This window comes from Haemaphysalis longicornis, unplaced genomic scaffold (genome assembly GCF_048455015.1).
Source record: "Haemaphysalis longicornis isolate Haplotype H1 unplaced genomic scaffold, Haemaphysalis longicornis Haplotype H1 scaffold_2, whole genome shotgun sequence".
In the NCBI taxonomy this organism is placed as follows: domain Eukaryota; kingdom Metazoa; phylum Arthropoda; class Arachnida; order Ixodida; family Ixodidae; genus Haemaphysalis; species Haemaphysalis longicornis.
The window spans coordinates 135518740-135528618 of record NW_027526295.1 but is presented as its reverse complement, the minus strand read 5'-3'; positions in this window follow the sequence as shown (position 1 = coordinate 135528618).

Here is a 9879-nt window from a genome sequence, read left to right as displayed (position 1 = left end):
GTGAAAGCTCCTGGGGGTATTTGTAGAGCGCCTCTGTAAGCCTTCCAAATTAGGCAGTCAAATTGTCGAGTTTCCGTTTCCGTAAGGATAAGATATGGGACCGATAAGTAATTCTACTATTAGAATGCTGGCATTAGTTTAAGCGGATCTTTTTGTTTAAGCCCATGTCATCGTGCTACAATTCTGCTAAGGAGCCCGGATATTTGCGCTACATAAGCAGATAAATTTCTGATGTACACTGTGTTGCGTTGGTCCTCTTGCGGAGGCAGTCCAAGTTTGTCTATTTGCATTACCCGTTTTACGGGTGTACCCCCCAGCTGTTTCGCGATTGAGGGGGCTCGTGGTGCTCTAGATTTCTTGGGTGGGAGGAATAATAGTTGGGATTTGGCTGGTGAAGAGTTAAGGCCAGGCCAAAGCTCCACCTCCTACGGGTGTTGCTTCGGCCTGTAGGGTGGCTTCAAGTTGAGCATCACTACATCGCTTGACCAAGAGCATAACATCGTCCGCGTAAAGGGTGTAATGCAACTCTGGTATCTGATCTAAGATGATTGGTATATGAGCCGCTGGTATATTAAAGAGCAGCGGGGAAATCACGGATGCCTGAGGAGTACCGCACGATGCAAGCTGTACATCGGGCATCGTAATATTTCCCTGGGCACGTGGCCGTCCTTTTTGTGAAAAAGGCGCGCACGTAGTTGTAGACTCGAGCACATGGCCCTTTGCGTTCAAGGCCTCTCAGGATGGCATCGTGGATAAGTCTGTCGAAAGCTTTGGTTAAGTCCAGGGCAAGACAGCTGCGGCATCCGCTACGGCTGGGTTTTCCAAAAGTGTATGATATAGCCTCACGTGGATATCATCTCTGGAAAGCCCAGCTCGAAATCCATAAATATTTGGGGGACAGAGCTTGCGTGTTTCCGAAGAATGCTATTTAACCTAGCTAAAATTATCCGCTCTATTACTTTGCCAATACATGAGGTAAACGAAATGGGTCTTAAATTTTCCAGAAATAGTGGCTTCCCTGGCTTTCTTATGAATGTAATGTTCGCATGGCGAAACTCTTGAGAGAGCGTGCTTTCTTCCAATGGTAATTGAATACCAAACTAAGTAGGCTATGGAGGCGTCATCTCAATTTCGCAAAATTGTATTGATACCCTCTTTTGACCCGGGGCGGAGGTTGTACGCAGTTCATGCAATGTTTCCCGCACCTCCTCCTAAGTGATGCCCTAATCCAGTTTAGGATTGGGGGAGCCGGCATAATCGGGAGGCTGGACCTGCTCGCCTTGAGGGATGTAGATAGTTTTCAGCTCTTCCAGCACTGCATTCGGGGTCTCTGCCGCTTCAGGGATAAAAGGCGTGACTCTGTTTGCCTGTTCGGTTTAGGAGTGATTAGCATCAGACAAGTGCCTAAGGAGACATCATGCGCACTTAATTGCAAGCCCTTTTCGCAGCCTGTCACATCGGGATAGCTTCTAGCTTCGGAAATATGTCGTCACTGAGCTCCAGCTATGTGGGACCCTGGAATTAACGCTCTTGCGGTGTGTTGATTTAAGAATATGATTTTGATCGATTTCTGACACCGTAATTCACTGATACTGTTCCTTTCTTAATACACATGGAGAGTCTGTTGAACACAATCGAGTGCGAGAGGTGACGATTAGTGACGATCGGGAGCGCAAGTGAGTGTGAGTGGTGATGGTGAGGTGGGAGCGTGATTGAGTGTGAGTGGTGAAGCCGAGTGGTGAGTGTGAGCGCGAGTGAATGGAGTGGTCATGGTGAGTGGTGAGCGTGAGCGCGGGTAGGTGCGAGTGGTGAGGGCGCGTAGTGGCCGTGAGTGCGAGTGAGTGCGTGTGAAAGAAATATAATTTTCTGCGTAAGTGTGAGTGGGTGGCGCCCAGTTTTCCCGAGGCATCGCTGACCGCCGGGATTCAGAACAACACAGACAGCAGGCTGGGTTTAGGAAAGGGTACAGAACCATGGATCACTTCCACGTCGCCAATCAAGTGATAGAAAATCCGCAGAGTACGCTAAACCCCTTCAATGGCATTTATAAATTATGAAAAAAAATTGTTTTATTCCGTACTCACAGCAGATGTGCAGGAAGCACTAAAAGAAAAAAAATAAACGAAGACTGTATAAGTCTTCTAGACGACATATATAAGAAATTCACTGGCGAAGGGATAAATTTCTGATCCCAAAGAAAGGAATAAAGGGAGAAACCATCTTGCCAAAGCTATTCACAGGATGGCTGCATGGGGTATTTAGGAAGCTTGACTGGGGAAACATAAGGTTAGGGATATACGGGGAATGCTTGAGCCATTTGAAGTTTGCGGACGGCATAGTCTTGCTGAGTAAGACTGCAGAACACAGGCAAACAGTACTTGCGGAACTACAATCAGAAAGCCCGGTCGTGGGGCTAAATTTAATTATGAATAAATCTAATTAGGATTGCCCATACTATCAAGCTCCTCTTCAACTTACGAAACAAAAGGCGAAGAAAAAGTATATATCGACCTCCGACAGATTGTTATTGCTGACCCCAACCAGGAGAGAGAAATCCAGTGCAGAATAGGTATGGGATGGGTAGAACTCGGCTGGCACTCCCTAATAATCAATAGTAAACTATCTCAGTCACAGAAAAGAAAAATATACAACCAGGGAACACTGCCGGTGATGACATACGGAGCTGAAATTTGACACCTTACTAAACAGCTAGAAAACAACTTTAGGTCAGCTCAACGGACCAAAATAAAGAAAAAGAAATGGACTTGGGCTAGCCATGTAGTGAGAAGAACCGACAACCGGCGGACAATTAGGGTAACAGAGTGGATACCAAGAGATGGGTCTAGAAGAAAGGGAACGAAGGGGAAACCCGATGGTGGGATGAAAAAAAAATTCGGGGTAAACTGTCAGATTGCGCCGCGCCGGAGATGAGCGGTTCGAGGTCAGTGGAAGAGACCTTCGTCCTGCAGTGGACTTTAGTAGGATGATATTCATGATGATAATGATGCGTGGTTAGAGAATGCGCATGGTGTTGTTTTTTCAGCTGTTGGTTAGTGGTAGGGACGATGGCTTTAGGATTAGATAATAAAAGTTGCTAGGGCAGGAACCATGATATAGCACACGGCGCATAGCATGTGCCGTTTCTCTCCCGTAGCAACCAATATATTGAGACCAATCGGGAATTCCAACACATTTGCAAGTTCAGTGAGAGCTACATAAATGTGTACGGCCAACTGTATTGTACACTTTTTTATAGTCGTTAACTGGCCAGTTGTCATGCTCTTGGGAACGTTTGTCATCACAGAAGATTTGCGACGTTTTTCCGAGCATTCGCGGTAAGGTTGGTTTTCCTAGGTAGATGTTTGCACGCACCCAAAAAAATTGAAACCCTAGCCTATTTTTATTCTTAAGCGGAACCACTTCTTCATGTTATTCAAGCAGCGAGAGTTAAAAGAATCTTTTCTCGACGCATTCGGGGCCTCTTTTCTGCGCTAACCGAAGTTCCGAGTACCTTCCGTGAGCAAAACCATCATCCGGTGTGCTATAGCTGCAGGGTTACCGCACAAATGATACGCTGTATGAAACATGACACAGAACCATTGAGCTCTCTACGGTCCCTAAAAATCGAGGCAGTCTAGGGTTTCTAACCTCACGAAAAGAAAAGGGAGGGCGAGTGTGTGTGTTTTTGAAACGAAGCACACCGGAGGAAAACCAACTACATCTGCCGATGATGATGACCGTCGGTGAGCAAAAGATGGCTCAAACGCGAAGCTTTCTCTGTTTTAAAGCCAACGGTTCCAAGTCCAAATTTAAGGTGAAAATCGAAATTGCCACGCCCAAAACGCACTGACGGAAGAAACCTCCCACACTGGGTTTCCACAAAGGCACTTCAAATGCCTGAAAAAAAAGATCCTGCACCTCTCCGTATAACCCGGAACGCGACGCTTTCTTTGTGCGGAATCACATCCAGAAGGGTCAGAGTCAAAGCAGCTGTGATTAAAAGTTCAAACACCTTTCGTGTCAAAGTTAAAGCTTCACGAATCCAAGAAAGCGTCTCCGAGTCAAAGTCCGACGACAACCGAGGAATCCCTCACGAGAAAGCTTCGCATTCAACCATAGTCGTTTGAGAGAGAAAGAGGGCACCGACCAAGTAACGAAAAAGAAAAACTTAAAAGACGTTTAGGCTCCCGCCCGGGAGCCTTGTTCACAATGAATTTTATTGCAGAGAAAAACGGCCTTAAGTAGGCTTTAAAACCACCGACAAGTTCGCGGTACAGCGATGGGTACGTCGGTGTCTGTGACGGCTGCGAACCTGACAATGGAGTCACTAGAACGCTGTGCACTGGCCTCCTTTGTTCCGGCACCTAAAATTTTCCTTCGTTAAGTAGATGACTGTTTTTGCATATTTCGTAGAGACGTGCTACCCCAGTTTACAACGCACATCAACTGCATGAATGCGGCCATACAGTTCACTGTTGAAGAGGAGATCAATGGACAACTGCCGTTTTTGACGTGCTCGTCAAACGCGCTGGACCCGACCTCGATTTTGACGTGTACCGGAAGAGCAGCCACACCGGTCGTTCTCTCCACTTCAGATCCATTCAACCCACTTCACACAAGCGCTCTGTGGTGTCTTCTCTGATCCGACGCAGCCATACTGTTTGCACAAGGCCAGAAGACGCGGCGAACGACATTAAGAGAGTTCGTCAGGACCTGTCGTGCTGCGGCTACCCTGACGCCTTTGTTTCCTCCGTGGAAAAAAGGATGGCTCTGCAGGCAACGCCGAGTGCCAGTAAAAAGAAGTGGGCTGCCATTCCTTATGTCCCTGGCACAAGCGAAGCATTGGCTCGTGTTCTGCGCAGCTATGATGTGCATGTGGCACACGTGCCATCGAAGAGGCTGCGACACACACTGACCCATGTAAAGGATAAGCTTCCTAAAGAAAGACATCCCGGCGTGATATATGAGGTCCCTTATGCAAACTGCAACGCTGTGTACGTAGGCGAGACGGGCTGCTTTCAAAAGCGCCTAAAATAGCACTGCTATGATGTGAAGACGAAAAAAGTGGCGTCGAATGCCCTCGCCGAACATGCAGAGCTGTCGGGCCACGAGATAGACTGGGAGCCGAAACGTCTTTTAAGTTTTTCTTTTTCGTTACTTGGTCGGTGCCCTCTTTCTCTCTCAAATGTACCCTCCCGACCTGACGGTTGTCCGTCAAACCCTTGACTTCATCAACCATAGTCGTCGTCAGACACCGGGGTGCATGAATTTTTGTCAAGGAACCAGAGAAACGCACGGAATCCTAGTCACATGGAGGCTGGTTGTGCAAGATTGCGGGACGTTTGGGCAGGAATGCCAGGTCTGGCGAATTCTCGCCGAACTTGCGGCTTTTCGTGACTCGTGGCGACGGAAATTTCAGTTTTGTGACCGGACTACTTTATGGCTCTTTTGAGCATTGATGATCTATATTTCCGGGCCATTGCAATGCCCTACTTTCCACAAGGATGCCTTAGATGACCCATCCTCTGATTTGAGCCGTTGAGACAAACTGAGCAAACATAACGGAAAAACGTTTCGCAGATGACCGTTATTGATTGATTGATTGATTGATTGATTGATTGATTGATTGATTGATTGATTGATTGATTGATTGATTGATTGATTGATTGATTGATTGATGATAGAGTTTAACGCGCGGACGCTACACAGGCGATAAGACGCGCCCTCATGGAGAGCTCCGGATTAATTTTGACCCCTGTGTATCGTTAACGTTCGCCTAAGCCTCGAACACGCTGTCCTTTGAGATGCGACGCATCTCTTGCTCTGAGGCATGTCCCTCCTGCGTCGGCGTCGCCGTCGGAGGCGTCCGTACGCCACCCGCGCATGCACGACTCTCCACCGCTCTTCTCACCGACAGCCGTACGCAACCCCCTCACTCCGTCTCATTATCATAAACAACAGCTGCGTTCGCGCGCTTGGCTCGCTTCGCTCCGCTCCAGTCGCTCAAGTGCGCGCATGCGCGACTCTCCGCCGCTGTCTCCTCTCCTTGAGGCGCTGTGAATATAAAGCGCGTAGCGCGCTGCGGCGGTTCAGTCAGCGCTCGCTCTCGTTCGACTTCGCGTCAGAACACGTGTCACCCGATTTAGAGAATCAACCCAACGGAAACACCAATTGAACCCCCCGATGCGTCGCATGACACCAGGGTTCCCTCGCGGGAAGATGGGCGTAATTTTTTGCTTTTGGCCTCCATCACAAAAGCTGCCGTCGCGGCCTGGAATGGAACCCCTGTCTCCGGGCAGATGACGGTTCTCTGACAAAATCGACAATAATTCTCAACAAATCAGTCCCTGAAACACACTACCGCACAGCGCTTCTTACCGGCATATATCTGTTTGCCCTGCTCTTTATAATATTATGCACCTGACATCGCATTAACAGCATCAAACACGTCAAGCAGCGCCATTGGTCTACAGTGTAACGCTTCAGTAGTTTACGGTAGCTTGAAATGTCATGGAGAGGGGTGGGAAGTGTGTCTGACAATGTATTGACCATCTACAGCGAGCCGTTAGGCACGCCTTAGACAGATGGCGCCCACCTGCGCCCTACAACTAGGCTTTTCAAGTTTCGGTTTCGAAGTATACTTCGGTCATCCGCTAGAAGTGCGTCGTCAGCAAAATTGGCTAGGCACAAAGACAAGTAATAATTTAATATCGCGGATGCAGTCGGAGCTCATGTTGGTCGTCGCGAAATGAACAGAACATTCCTGGAAGAGCTTCGATGTACTGAAGCAGGGGAAGTCTGAGGCACTGCACCACCAATCGTCATTCACTCATTCACTCCAACAATTTGGGCCCCATAGGCCCCATGTATCGCGCTTATTACGACAGGTATATGAGAAGAAGTGGGAAAAAGCACCGAAGAAAACGTGATCGATTACAACTGTGGCTCGGAACGTATGCTCAGTCTGCGCCCTCAGTGAGCATCACGTATCTTGCGAAGGACATCCTCCAGGGCACGACATTATCTGAAATCTTTATCGATACATTTCGCTGCGTAAGTCATTGAAGCAGATTCATCTAACGGTACATTTTCAGTATAGTCCGAAGCAGAGCCACAATTGAGGCTGCACAAAATTGGAGTTCGTCACTTCAACTCTCTGTAATTACATGTATGTAGTGTTCCTTTCGGTGGCATACATGGTTTTTGCAGTCAACTGAATAAATCACAGATAAATAAAAGTTGCCGTAGCCAGAGTGAGGAAAAATTAACGCACGAATGCATAAGTAAACATAAAATCTAAGGACATATCCAAAATGTATCATGTCGCATATTTTACCAAACCATTTATAATATAAAAATACAAAAATTGCTCACATCCGCAGCCTTATGTGCCAGCTCGTGAAATATTTGTATGTCTTACCAAAACTGGATCACCCAATCTAACCGTTTACAAACCTCACTGTACGCGCTGTGTATTATTTCGCGATTTGTGCGCGAGAGCGCCCAGCTTTCATAGCCACGCCTATGACATTCATCGGTCCACTGTATGCGCCATATGGTAGTTTGAACGTGTGTGTTTTCATATGCGCATGTTATCACATACCAGGCAGGCAACAGTTGATAATGCGGAACAGGAATACAACGCAGACCGCGCCAGCTGTAAGTCAGCTGACGATTGTAAGGCTGAGTAGTGCAGCTTTTTCATCGCACGTCGAAACATGAAGAAGCGCTGAGGGAGTAATATAGATCTTCAACAGCCATGCATGAATATTTTGTTTTACAGTCCTTCATATTCATAATATAGTGCGTACACAGCGAACCATGTTAGCGTAGGCCGGACAGAAAAGCTTTCAAAACAAGCTTTAGAACGTTAATTATATAAGTAGAATTGTGTTTATTGCATGATGTTACAACCGTTAGCCTTTTATTTTGTTACTGTAAGAGAGTAGATCGAAATAGAAAAATGTACGAAAACCATAGGACAACTTTAATCGGATGAAACGCGCGAACAGAAAACTAGGCGACGAACGCCAATAAAAACCGCGCCCAAACAAGCTTTAACTGCGAGTTTTTGTGACTAAGTAATCCCTGAACGTTGGCACACCCTCTACAGTTGAACAACAAGCCCCCATTCATACCAACATTGGAAAAAATTAAAGCCGTTCCACTCAATGTCAAAGCTGTCGGAAGTTCAGATCAGTGATTCACCATAACGGGCTGTACCGCCGTTATCCGCTTTTCAAAGTTCCTTCCTTCTCAGTGCTCGAGTGCCCCCTGCCAGAAACTGCGCCAGCGGGAGTTCTATTCTTTTCGTGCTTTTCGCCCCGCACGTGCCAGCGTTGCACTGCCACATTTTGCGCAAGCACGGCGATTGCACTGGGTTGCATTTGATTGGAATGAATTGGCTTAGCTTGGATTGGATAGGTTTTGGATAGGATTGATATTGGTTTTGGATTGGATTTGGATTGGATTTGGATTGGATTTTGATTGGTGTGGATTTCATTTGGATTGGATTATAAGCAGCAGTAAGCACGATATTCAGCTAATCCTACACAAACAAGAAAGCTAAGAATAACCAGCTGAACCTTAGCTCACGCTACGTATATCCTGGCATAGCCGAGCTAAGCCTTTGCTAAGCGCCGAGTTTTGTGCGCTTATGACTCTATAGACCCCTTGGATTTCTAAGCCTCTGGGTTACGCCGCGGCGAAGGGACCTTGACAGCCCACACAGTAACTTAGTCGGTGAGCAAGCGGGCTGGTTGGTGAATGTTAAAAATGTGAGAAACAGCGCGAAAGGACAGGACGCACAGCATTTCTACACGGCAACGCCGTGGCAATATGCTTGGTTCCAGCGAGCGAGCTAGGACGACAAGGCGAGCGCCTAAAGTGATCTACAATTCAATTTGCCAAATTCGCCCACCGACACACGCCGTCCCTCGGCACTACGCACAGGCATCAGCGAAGGCCGCAGCGAGAAACGCGTTCTAAAATGCCAGAAACGCGTTCTAAACGAATGACCTCACGCCTGTCAAGAAGGCCTCGCCCATAGAGTTTCATACTAATATATACTAGAGGGAACTCTGGCGCCACTGTTTAGGGGAGCCACGTTTCGGGGAGCGTTCTGTCAGGTACACGGCAGGAACGTTCCAGTTGTTCTTGGAAGGGCTCATAAACAGGCTGAAAAGGTGGCTCTGGCTGCAAAAAAGAAGCTGCGAAACTGTAGCAGGTTCATCAAACTTGGTTTGTTGCTATAAAATAAACCTCCAAAACGATTAATTCGTCTGTGATTATGTAGAAGCTTAATGCGTGATGAACAAGAAAAATGTTACCCCTTTTTTTGCTTTTGGCTTCGAGACAAAAAAAGAAGCCATGTGGCTAGCTAAGGCAATTATCACGCAAACAAAAAGACTACTATCTCTCTCTCTCTCTCTCTAGCCTCTCTTCTTGTAAAAGCTTAATAAACATAGCACCTATTCTGTAGCAATTAATTAGGCGACGAACGGCGCTAGGGAAAATGGCGCCGCCTACGGCGGCCCGTGACTGCAGCGACGGATTCCCCTCCAGTGTATATTATAGTACGAAACTGTATGGTCGCGCCCTGGGCGTCGCGCAATAAACCGGCTATAATGGGCATAATGTATCCTCTTAACCAGACTATATCCTCTTAACCTGACTTAACTATAATGTATTCTCTTAAGCAGACGAACCTCTGCCGAACCCTCTACTTCAATGTCCGCTTCAAATAAACCAGTTTGCCCTAAACGACGCTTTCTGGGCGTAACCACTCACAGAAAACGTTTGACCCTTGTTCATACGCAACTCTCCGCCGTAATGTAATGAGTCTCTGTTGTCCGAAGTGACACCTGCAGACGAAGCACG